Source organism: Leuciscus leuciscus (assembly GCF_965113295.1).
Source record: "Leuciscus leuciscus genome assembly, chromosome: 13".
NCBI lineage: Eukaryota > Metazoa > Chordata > Actinopteri > Cypriniformes > Leuciscidae > Leuciscus > Leuciscus leuciscus.
Window position 1 is genome coordinate 29113236 of NC_138737.1, and position 13342 is coordinate 29126577.

Sequence of the window (13342 nt, forward strand, 5' to 3'; positions counted from 1 at the left end):
AGAAGGCGTGGTTTCAGATTTGTACGACCATGATTTCTCCAATCAGATTTGCTTTCACGCATCCTTCCACCAAACGTCGGTGCGCCTCTAGTCTGTTGACACTTAGTTGCATCAGTCGAGCTAAAAGCCACTGGAATGCAAACCTGCAACCTTTAACTTAGCCAGTTTTTTTAAAAGTTTTTTTTATTGATATTCCTTTAACAAAGAAAAACAATATACAGCACTGCATTGAATACATTAACAAAAATAATAATAAAAAAATTAAATTAAAACAAAATAAATAAATAACTGCCTCCTCAAATAAGAAAAAACTGTACATAGTAAACTTTAGCCAGTTGTCGGACTCGGAAGCGCGGTGGGGGTGACGTTAAACTTGAGCGACCGTGGCATAGACATAATAAATACATATATATATATATATTTATAATACATATATTTATTATGTCTATGGACCGTGGTGTAGTTCGCCTGATGTTAGCTTTTTTTTTCCTGGCGATTGTATTTAGGATTCAGAATTCATAAGTTGGGTTAATTTGTGATCAGAGCATATATCAGTTACATTTGTACAAATTAAAAGTCTTTACAAATTGAAGATGTTTGCTTTCTTATTTACTGAAGGTGTAATTGTATTACATTTTAAACTCTCAAAAACGTAGAAAAGAATGGTTTGTTGTTGGTAAACTTACATTTATGGATATACAATTTGCAAAGAAGATACATTTAATTTATTAAAAAAAGCAAGCGTTATTTTTAGTAGGGTCAGGATCAAAGTGACCAAAAATAATGTATTTAAAAGTTATGGATATATCTTGCTGGATATTATCTTTAATAAATGTGTCAATAATTTCCGAAAGTTGTTCAGTATAGAAACATGGACATTTCTGAATCTGAACACTCTGCAAAATGAGAATTGTGTATCAATATCAGCTTTATATTTAGTCATGAAATGTTTGGGATTGTGATGCTAACTTCCGGGTTGGCGTCATCACTGCAGTAGCCTACTCTTTTTTTTATTCATATACTTGTTGAACATTAAAAGAAAGGCAGTCATAACTGAAAGATTTACAAAAAAAGACTGAGATTACAGATTACATTACAATTTTCACATCACATACTTTGCTTTGGGACTTGTCATCCCTCTCAATGTCTCCATATATATTAGAAAAAATGGTAACACTTTATAATAACTGCATGCTATTAATCATTAGTTAAGCATTACTAAACAGTTAATTCATCATTTATAAAGCATTAATAGACATTAATAAGCAGTTTAAAAATACAGCTATTAATGCTTTATTCTTGATTTATAAGCATATCTATAATGTGTTTAATAATTGTATCTTCATACTTTATTAATGATCAATTTATAATTTCTAAATGAAGAATAGCATTATTTGCAAACCATTTACATCATTTACCATTATTTACAAACTAGGTGTTTTCATTGATTAATAAGATCACTTAGAAAGTGTAAGTAAATGTAGTAGATGAAGCTGGTTATAAAGCATTTAGTAGTGGTCAGTTAACTATTTTGTGAGCTCATTTAAAGTGAGGACTATGTATGCTTTGTAAAGCATTTACAAAGGAGAGTTAAAGGCTCATTTATCTTCTAAACATAAAAAGTAAACAAGAAAAACACAGTGATACAGAACATACAAATATTTAACAGCCTTTAAATCTCCTTTGTAAATGCTTTACAAGGCATAAAAAGTCCTCACTTTAGATGAGCTCACAAAAATAGTTAACTGACCAGTACTAAATGCTTTATAACTACCTGACTTAACCATGAATTACAGTAGAAATACATGTTAATAAAGCATTTATTAACATAAGTAACTATTACTATATGTCTGAATTATAATATGTATTTAAACAGTTTATTAATCATTTACTTACACTTTCTAAGTGATCTTATGAACCACTGACAACTCCTAAATAACCGGTTTGTAAATAATGCAAAACTTAATTTAGAAATGATAGATTGATCATTAATAAAGTATGAATATACAATTATTAAACACATTATAGATATGCTTTAAGAAGAACAAAGCACAAAGAAGAACAAAGCACATTATAACTGTATTTATAAACTGCTTATTAATGTCTATTAATGCTTTATAAATTATGAATTAACTGTTTACTAATGCTTAACTAATGATTAATTAATCAATTAATTAACTAATGATTAATAGCGTGCAGTTATTATAAAGTGTTACCGAAAAAACTCTTAAAAAAACAATAATCTTGGAGGAATTTTGAAAAATTTGCATTTGTGTATGTAAAATTTCAGCAAAAGCAACACATTATTTAACATTACAAAATACACCTTTTTATCCTTAATTAACAAACCAAAGGTAAAAATTTCCCATGTAGGCTATCAGTATCAGTCCTGCAGGTATTCTTTGTTGCATCAAACTGAACGAATCATTTCAGAATGCGTACACCAAAGTACACTGAAAAAACAAATGTTCATCTGTTTCTCTAACTATATTTGACATAAATTTGAATCACCAACATTAAATCTTATTCTTATTCAAATTATTTTGCAGGGTATATATGATTCATAATTTTAAAGTGTACCTCCTTACATTTAGGGTTAACAGGAAATGAAAGGAAACTGGTCCTAAATTTACACACTTCTTTCATTCTTTCTTTCTTTCTTTCTTTTATAATGATGGAATATATAAGTTCCATTTACAGGTCCTGGGAACATTGTTGTAATAAACAATTCCATAAAAATTTGTTAGAGCATTTTCTATCACCAAAGCTTACTTTTTCTATCTAAAGATCATGCATTTTAGGTATTACCATTGAATATTTCAAATGTTCCTTTACTAATTTAATCACTGGCATTGGAATACTCTTGATCATTTTATCATATATTTTAATTTAGAGGAGCAACTTAGATTGTATTTACCACAAAAAGCATCATGGCTCAATACATTCCCTAAGTTGTCCATAACATGTGTTAGTGACCACATTCTTTTCTGCCACCACTCATCAATAAACAAAGATTTCATGTTCACTGTTACTGTACATCTGTTGTTCCAGATTTACATGTTATGTGGGCTAAAATTATGTTTAAAAAAAAAAGTTCAGTATAATAATACTTGTTGGTGAAAAGCAGAAAGTTTTATTGGGAGTTTAGAGAGTTGAAACAAAAAACTTATGTTGCCACATTTTTTTATTACAGCAGTAGGAATCTCAAACCAGAATGAGGAGAGGAATCATTATTAATGAAAGATTGTAACCATCTAATTTTGATGACCCCATTCATAATTTCAACGTCATCACTGGCTGCATCCGAAACTCAAAAATGCTGCCTTCGGAGGATGCATTCCAAGGTAGGAAGGCATCAAGGCACATCCGAATTCAATGTTAGCTTATCTTCTTGTCTCCTGAGATAACTTCATCTGATCGATTTTTGAAGGCAGTAGAGATGTTTCCTTTGCTCCCTTTGATTTCCCACAATCATATGCATTCCATTCGGTGACAGTTGAGCTAGAAAAAGAAAGATGGCATCTGAAATTTGCGGTTGCTGTTCAGTTTGTGTGTAAATGTAAATTTTGAACCAATGTTTTCCACTTCTGATGTCATTTTTAGTGAGAAATTACTGCTAGTAATTAAATATTTGTTTAGCTATCACCAAAGCTCGCTCTATTTTGCTGTAGATAATTAAACTGTTACGCTACCTCAGAAGTCAGTTTTGTGAGGTACCTTCGTGCGCAAATACTGCCTGCAGGTGCATGCTAAACAGAGGCAGGAAGCAGCAGCTCATTTGCATTTAAAGGGACACACACAAAAACAGCGCGTTTTTGCTCACACCCAAAAAGGGGCAAATTTGACAAGCTATAATAAATGATCTGGGGGGTATTTTGAGCTGAAATTTCACAGACACATTCTGGGGACAACATAGATTTATATTACATCTTGTGAAAAGGGGCATAATATGTCACATTTAAGCAAACCTGCAATAATTAAATATGTTAAATAACACTAATGCACTTTTACGAGTTTGTTTGCCCATAAAATCTTTAAGATATTAGGTTAAAATTATTTGGCTTGCTGTCCACTAATGAAGGGCTCGATGAAGCAGCTTCAACTCGACCTCTGATATACCCAAAAAGTGAAGAATAAATTTGGGACAGCAAGTTGGATTTAGCATGATCTAAATACTTAAGGATTAAAGTGTACAGGATACCTAAAAGCTAAAAGCATGATACCCCCCCAAAAAGAGTCGAATTTGTTTTTTTTTAAGCGGTATGAAGCGTGAATGAACACTGCTGCGGCAGTGATATTTAACGGGGCTCCTGCAGAAGCTGGGCTGGAACACAACTCCCTACTATATCCACCATGTGGAGCTATGAACGGTGTTTGAAAGAGTGTGCAACATGAGGCTTGTGCAAGTTTGCCCAAGGGACATACGATCCTTGGTACCTCCATTCTGCTTGTTAGGATAGGAGGGCCCTCCTATGGAGGCTCGTTATGGAAAACATGAAGGATCACACATCGATTTAGAAAAAGGGAGAGCCCCCACGGCGCCTGAATGGAAAGCTCACAATGCGATTCGACCAGGAGAGCTCCCACTGCGTTTCGAAGGAGAGAGCCCCCCGATATGTATAAATAGGAAGGTCACTCTGCAATCAAAACGAGAGAGCCCACACTGCAAGTCGAACGGGAGAGCCTGCACTGTATCTGGATGGGGGAGCCCACACAGCGATTCGAATGGGAGAGCCCACTCCAGGAGTGGTAGCTCACACACATCCGAAAAGGGAGAGCTCTCACTGCATCCAGATGAATACAAGCCCTTTGGGGCTAGGTAAGTGGAAAGTTGCAAAATAGTAGGGAGAAGCAGTCCAGAAAGATGCTAGTGTTTGGTGTGCTTGTCTGATGTGATGTAGATTTGATCAAACATATGTTTCGAAGGCATGGGATGACCATCGACGTAGCATTTTAATTTGGTGTTCGGATAGGCCCCTCTGCGCTGATGTGGTGGCTGCTCCTATGCGGCAGGAATGGGAAGAGAAATGTTTGGTTGGGATGCCGGAACTGTTGAGGCAAGGCAAGGCAAGGCAAGTTTATTTATATAGCACATTTCATACACAATGGCAATTCAAAGTGCTTTACATAGAAGAAATTAAAATAATAAAAAGAAATAAGAATAATTAAAACAGTTTAGAAAAATAAAATGAAATACAGTACAGTACAGTCGGACGAACAGTGGCACAGTGCTCATTCAGTAAATGCATAGCTAAACAAAAGTGTTTTGAGTCTGGATTTGAATGTGACTACTGAAGGAGCACATCTGATCTCTTCTGGAAGCTGGTTCCAGCTGCGGCTGGCATAATAGCTAAAAGCAGACTCGCCATGCTTAGAGTGAACCCTTGGTATTTCTAGCTGATATGATCCTAATGATCTGAGTGATCTGTTGGGTTTATACAGTATTCAGTGAGCATATCTGCAATGTATTGAGGTCCTAGGCCATTGAATGATTTATATACCAGTAATAATACTTTAAAATCAATCCTAAATCTAACTGGGAGCCAGTGTAGAGACCTGAGGACTGGTGTGATATGTTCATATTTTCTGGTTCTGCTCAGAATCCTAGCGGCAGCGTTCTGTATGAGCTGCAACTGTCTTATGGTCTTTTTGGGAAGGCCAGTGAGGAGTCCATTACAATAATCCACCCTGCTGGTGATGAAAGCATGCACAAGTTTCTCTAAGTCTTGTCTGGAAACAAAGCATCTAATTCTTGCAATATTTTTTAGATGATAGTATGCTGATTTAGTTATTGCTTTGACATGACTACTGAAACTAAGGTCTGACTCTAGTGTCACACCAAGATTCCTGACTTGATTTTTAGTTGTTTGACCCCTGGAGTGAAGGTATGCGTTCACCTTGAGAACTTCATCTTTGTTTCCAAATGCAATGACTTCAGTTTTATCTTTGTTTAACTGAAGAAAGTTTTGGCACATCCAACTGTTGACTTCATCAATGCATTGGCACAGGGAGTCAATTGGGCTGTAATCGTTAGGCGATAGGGCTAAGTACAGCTGTGTGTCGTCTGCATAGCTGTGGTAAGCAATTTGGTTCTTTCTCATTATTTGGCTCATTGGGAGCATATACAGGTTGAACAGGAGTGGCGCAAGAATTGAGCCTTGAGGGACTCCGCATGTCATGGATGTCCACTCAGACTTATGGTCTCCTATACTCACATAATAACCTCTCTCATCTAAGTATGACCTGAACCATTTTAGGACTATCCCAGAAAGCCCCACCCAGTTTTCCAGCCTGTCAAGAAGTATGTTATGATCGACAGTGTCAAATGCAGCACTGAGGTCGAGTAGTACCAGCACTGATAATTTGCCTGAATCAGTATTTAAGCGGATATCGTTTATTATCTTTATGAGCGCTGTCTCTGTGCTGTGGTGCGTTCGGAAACCAGATTGAAAATTGTCAAAGTATCCATTCGAGCTTAAGAATTTGTTCAGCTGATTGAAGACAACTTTTTCTATGATCTTGCCTATGAAAGGAAGATTTGAGATCGGTCTATAGTTGCTTAATATGGTCTTATCCAGATTGTTCTTTTTCAGGAGGGGCTTGACAACTGCAGTTTTCAGGGAGTTTGGAAAACTCCCATAGAGAAGTGAGGCATTTACCACTTCTAGAAGATCTGCTTCTAAACTGTTTAGCACACTTTTAAAAAAAGATGTGGGAAGTGTGTCAAGAGCGCATGTTGATGTTTTAAGGTGCTGTACGGTTTCTACCAAAATTTTGCCATCAATTTTATTGAAATCAGACAAAGTTACTACTTTTTCAGGTGGTCTGATCTGTCTGACCCCAGCGCAACTCAATGATGTGCTGATCACTTTTCTGATATTATTGATTTTGTCAGAGAAGAAGGAAGCAAACTCACTGCACTTGCTGTTTGAGAGCATTTCACTGGGAATCTGGCTTGGGGGGTTTGTCAGTCTCTCTACAGTAGCAAAAAGAGTGCGTGTGTTGTTTAAATTGCAGTTTATAATATTTGAGAAGAAAGTTGAGGGTGGATTTGAGGTTCTTTTGAAACAAATGTCTGGAGGCAGGGATGTTTTTATCATCGATTAAAAAGAGGGTTGTGAGGAGAGGTAATTTGGGATTTCCTCTGCTGAAGAAAAAGTTCTGTGGACTAATATGGTTAAATGGGTGTTGGCAAATTGAAAATGAAAATTGAATGACCGTGTCTCAATTGATCGGTTTTGCTTTGTTAGACGTTGAAACACAAGGGGCCCTATTTTAACGATCTGAAACGCAAGTATCAAGCGCGAAACGCAAGTAACTTTGTGGGCGGGTCTTGGGCGCTGTTGCTATTATACCGGCGGGATAAATGACTCTTGCGCCCGAAGCAAATCTAAAATGGTTGGTCTGAAGTAGCTTCATTATTCATAGGTGCGATTTGGGCGTAACGTGAAATAAACCAATCAGAGCGACATCTCACATTCCCTTTAAGAGCAGGCGTGTTTGTTCCATGGCGGATTGCTATTATAACGGCGGATTTGCCAGGCGCACGCCAGGAGCGGTTCACAGCCGAGGAGACCGACGTTCTCGTCAGGGCTGTAAAACACAGAGAAGTGACATTGGGGATGGGAGAAACCCACCCAAATTAGCTTCGGTTAAACAGGCGTATAATAATTTGGGTAAATGTGTAAGCTAGATTTATGCCTATTTTTTCACATCTTCATGGACACAACAATGATTTCCCTCGTGTGTTAATAATTTTCCTTGTAATAATGTATGATTTGCAAAAATGAAAACTGCTGCTTCTGTGTAATCAAAGTGTATGCGTTGTTGTGTACACGCTACATTGATTATGGCCAAGCATGCGCCCTTAAAATACTCCAGTAGGTTTGGAGTGTTCTGGGAGAAACGGCTTGTAATATGGTATTCGTGGATAGGGTATGGATGTCTAGAAGAATATGAGTTCTGAATAAGGAGGAACTGGAGTTGGGTTGGAGTCTGCTTCCGGAGCCAATGTTCTGAATTTCTGAAAAGAAAAAGAAAACGAGATAAAGCATCAGCTATTTGATTTTGATGACCTGGGATATGTTCAGCTTTGATGACGAATTGATGACAGGCAAAAATACAAATGAGACGCCTTAGAAAGGGCATGATTTTTGGAGCATTAGAACGGCTTTTGTTAATACTGTGGATGGTGGCAGAATTGTCACAGTGAAACAGGATGTTTTTTGTTGAACATTCGGAACCCCATAGATTGGCTGCTACTACTATGGGATACAGCTCGAACAGGGCGGTTGATTAATTGAGGTGTATTAGTGAGCTCAGGTGGTCAGGTTGAGGCGAACCAATGTCCTCTGTAGAAACCTCCAAAACCTGTGGAGGGGGTGGCGTCGGTGAACAAGGTTATGTTGCAAGGTCGGGACAAATACTTTGTCGTTGCTTGAGGAACGTGATCCATAATTTCAAGTCTGCCCGACACGGTTGGCTTAGTGAAATTATGTCTAGACCTGAGGCTGAGGTAGCGAGAGTTAGCAGGTGGGAAATGAAAGGACGGCCTTGGGGAATCATGCGCAGTGCATAATTTAGGTGGCCAAAGAGAGAAAGCAAATCATACTGTACCAAGTTTTATGAGTGGGAAATAAACAAGAGTATAGGGGCTTTCGCACCGGGTAGCTCTAGGAACTAATGGTTCCCCTAGGAACGTTTTCCTGGTTGGGTTCACACCGCCATCATTTTCGAGTCTATTTAAAAGAATGTTGTGGTCGATAGTGTCAAATGCAGCACTAAGATCGAGTAACACTAATAGAGAGATACAACCACGATCGGATGATAAGACAAATCATTTGTAACTCTAATGAGAGCAGTCTCAGTACTATCGTACGGTCTAAATCCTGATTAAATCCTCACAGATATAATTTCTTTCTAAAAAGGAACATAGTTGTGAAGATACTGCCTTTTCTAGTATCTTAGACAGAACAGGTAGATTCGAGATCGGCCTGTAATTGACTAATTCTGTAGGATCAAGTTGTGGTTTTTTGACAAGCGGTTTAATCATAGCCAGCTTAAAAGTTTTTGGTACATATCCTAATGACAAAGATGAATTAATGATATTAAGAAGAGGATCTATGACCTCTGGGAGCATCTCTTTCAGTAGCTTAGTCGGTACAGGGTCTAACATACATGTTGTTGATTTAGATGATTTAACGAGTTTAGCAAATTCTTCCTCTCCTATAGCAATGAATGAATCGAATTTTTCCTTAGGGAGACTACAATGCACTCCCTGATGCGATACTGTAGTAGACGGTTGCATAATTATAATTTTCTCCCTGATATTATCAATTGAAATCAGTTCATAAAGTCATTACTGCTGTGCTGCTTTGAAACTTCTGGGCTTGAAGCTTTATTTTTCGTTAGTTTAGCCACTGTTTCAAATAAATACCTAGGGTTTTGTTTATTTTGTTCTAATAGGCTTGAAAAATAAGCAGATCTAGCAGCTTTTAAGGCCTCTCTGTATGCAATCGAGCTCTCTTTCCATGAAATGCGAAATACCTCTAGTTTTGTTTTCTTCCAGTTGTGCTCCATTTTTCTGGCTGCTCTCTTAAGGCCCTGAGTAAGCTCGTTGTACCACGGCATTGGACTATTTTCTTTAATCTTCTTTAAGCGCAACGGGAGCAACTGTGTCTAAAGTACTGGAAAAGAGAGAGTTAAAAGTTTCTGTTGCAATATCGAGTTCTTCTAAGCTATCTGGGATGCTGAGAAGATGAAACTGATCAGCAAGATTATTAATAAAGCAATCTTTAGTGGCAGAAGTGATAGGTCTAACATATTTGTAACACGGAGTCGGCTTTGCAGCCTTGGCTAAATGAAGTTTACATGAGACTAGATAGTGATCTGAGATGTCATCGCTCTGCAGCAGAATTTCAACGGCATCAACATTTATTCCATGTGATAATATTAGATCTAGAGTATGATTACAACAATGAGTAGGTCCTGACACATGTGGTCTAACTCCAATAGAGTTAAGAATGTCTTTAAATGCCAATCCCAATGCATCTTTTTCGTTATCTACATGTATATTAAAATCACCAACAATTAGGACTTTATCTGCAGCCAGTACTAACTCTTATGGATAATCAGCAAATTCTTTGATAAAGTCTGTATGGTGCCCTGGTGGCCTGTATACAGTAGTCAGTACAAATCTCAAACGTGATTTATCATTTACACTATATATTGTTACATTAAGCACCAACACTTCAAAAGAATTATATTTGAAGACTTCTTAGTAATTCTGAAAATATTACTATAAATTACAGCAACACCTCCCCCTTTGCCTTTCAGACGAGGTTCATGTTTATAACAGTAATCTTGCGGGGTGGACTCATTTAAAGTAATGTAATCGTTTGGTTTTGCCAGGTTTCTGTTAAACACAGCATATCTAGGTTATAGTCTGTAATCATATCATTAACAATAAGTGCTTTTGAAGTAAGGGATCGAATATTCAGCAACCCAAGCTTTATCATTTGCTCATTTGTATTATATTTGTTTTAAATTTTTTGAACATCAGTTACATTTTTGCCCTTAGATGGGTTTGGAAGTTTTTTGTATGTCCTAATTCGGGGAACAGACACAGTCTCTATATGATGATATCTAGGTGAAAGAGTCTCTATGTGATGGGATTTATCTGACCTTGGTGACGTGAGACAGCTAGCAGACGGTCGGTTTAGCCAGTCTGTCTGTTTCCTGACCTGAGCCCCAATTCATGTTTGAGCTCTAAGACTATGTGCCCTATTACTAGAGAGAAGAGCAGCACCATCCCAGGAGGGATGAATACCAACTCTTTTCAACAGGTCAGGTCTGCCCCAAAAACTTTTCCAATTGTTTATGAATTCAATATTATTTTACGGACACCACTTAGACAGCCAGCCATTGAGTGAGGACAATCTACTAAGTATCTCATCACTCCTGCGAACAAGAAGGGGGCCAGAGCAAATTATAGTGCCTGACATCATATTTGCGAGTTCACACACCTCTTTAACATTAATTTTAGTGATCTCCGACTGGCGGAGTCGAACATCATTAGTGCCGACGTGAATAATAATCTTAGAGAATTTACGATTAGCATTAGCCAGCACTTTTACATTTGCTTTGATGTCAGGCGCTCTGGCTCCCGGCGAACATGTGACTATAGTGGCTGGTGTCTCTATTTTCACATTCCATGTAATAGAATCACCAATAACTAGGGCACATTCAACAGGATTCACAGTGGGTGTTTCACTGAGAGGGGAGAACCTATTTAATGTTGTAATCGGAACGGAAGAGCAGTGTTTTGTCCCGCGACTACAGCGCCTCACCGTCACCCAATTGCCCTGCTGCACGGGCTTCTACTACAGCCGGAACCGAACAATGTACAGAGTTCACTAAGCTAGTCGCTCCCCAGTATGTGCACTTCAGGTTGAGGGAGGTGAAATGCCATTGTGGCTTCGACGGAAACAATTGGCAGGAAACTATTGGATAAATCTTAGAGAGCATTAGGATAATCATCCAACAAAAAAGGTGTTACAGAAGTGTTGGGAAAAGGAGAGAAAGAAAGAAAGTTTTGGCTGGACAGGTGATTTAATTGCAAAAGAAGTGGAAGTGTAAAATAAACCATTTTCTAATACTGTGGTATGGCCTGTTAAACCAATTTGGACTTTGGAAATTCCGAAGTTTGATCTAGAGCTTCTATCAATCAAAGGATGTAACAGAAATATAGATATAATTAGTGAATATTATAAATATAATGACAACAAGTATAAAGACAGTATTCAGATTTGTACAGATGGATCAAAGGATTTACAAATAGATGCAACAGGTTATGTGGCATACATCCCTAATATTTAAATAGGAATTAGCAAAAGTACTTCTGACAGCTTAAATGCTTGTACAGTAGAATTATGTACTTTACTAATGGCATTAGAATGGATTAAACAGTCCAGGGATGTTAACATTATAGTGACTTTTTATCAGCTCTTATGAGTATTCAGTCTGGAAAAGCTAGTAAACATCAAGAAATATTATATGAAATCAGGGGTGCAACCATTTGCTGAAGGGTAAAAAAAAAAAAAAAATTAAAACAACAACAACAACAACAACAACCCAGGTAAAAAAGTAGTATACTTTAGTGGATTATAAATATGAATGAAGTACATGAAGTATAAAACAAGTATGCTTCTACTTGTTGTGCTTTATTTAAAGAGTATTTAATATGTACTTTTTAAAAGTATACTTCAAAAAAGATGTAATTAAGTTCAACTTATAAGAGTCCAAAAAGTAAGTATACTAATTTACCAGTAATCAAATAATTTTTTAAATGTACTTTTTGAAAGTGTACTTTGTTGTTTAAATTGTATAGAATTTTTTTTTTTTGATTTTTTTTTTTTAGTGTATTAAATTTGACATACTTAGAGTGGCAATTCAGTGTACTTATGGGAAGTATATTTTTTGGAAATGAATTGTTAGTATACTTTTTTAAAGTGTACTATGATCTCACTTCATTAGAAGTGTGACTTCTGTACACTTTATACAGTACACTCTAAAATAAGTGTATTTTTAGTGGCATATCAAAGTACTTTCATAAAATATGTTAAAATACAAAAATGTATAGTGGTAATTTAGTGTACTTTTAGTAAGTACGCTTATTTGTAATACAGAGTTAGTATAATTTTTGAAAGTGTACACTGATTTCACTTCATCGGTAGTGTAATCTTAGTACACTGTAAACAAAGTGCACTAAAATATAAGTGTACTTTTATTATCATATCAAAGTACCGTCATAAAATATGCTAAAATGCAAACACTTTTAGTGGAAATGTATAAATTTATTAATTTACTGTAGCCTACTAATGGAAAGTGTATTGACATTGTTAGGCTGATTTCTTAAAGGGTCATATGCTACAATGCTGCAGTGAGTAAGACATGTAAGTTCATTTTGTTTATCTACACTGTTACCATCATGTATTAACAAACACACAAACACTTGATTGACAGAAGGGTCACTTTATATAACAGGTAAAGAACAGTAATCTGTAATCTGGTTATGTAATGTTCTTGAACTGAATTGTAATATAATACACTTGTAGTGTAATAGCAACATTCATGCTTAAGTATAACAAAATGGGGATAAAAGTACAGATGAAATATACTTCAAACAATTTGTTTCTACCTTACACTATAATAACATTGCACTGAAAGTACGTGTATGATGTTTAGGTTGTAATTGAACTTCACTTCAAAAACATTATTATTGTCATAGTGGGACACTTTAAAAGCACTAAATATAGTTAGGAAGTGCATTTGTAGATCACTT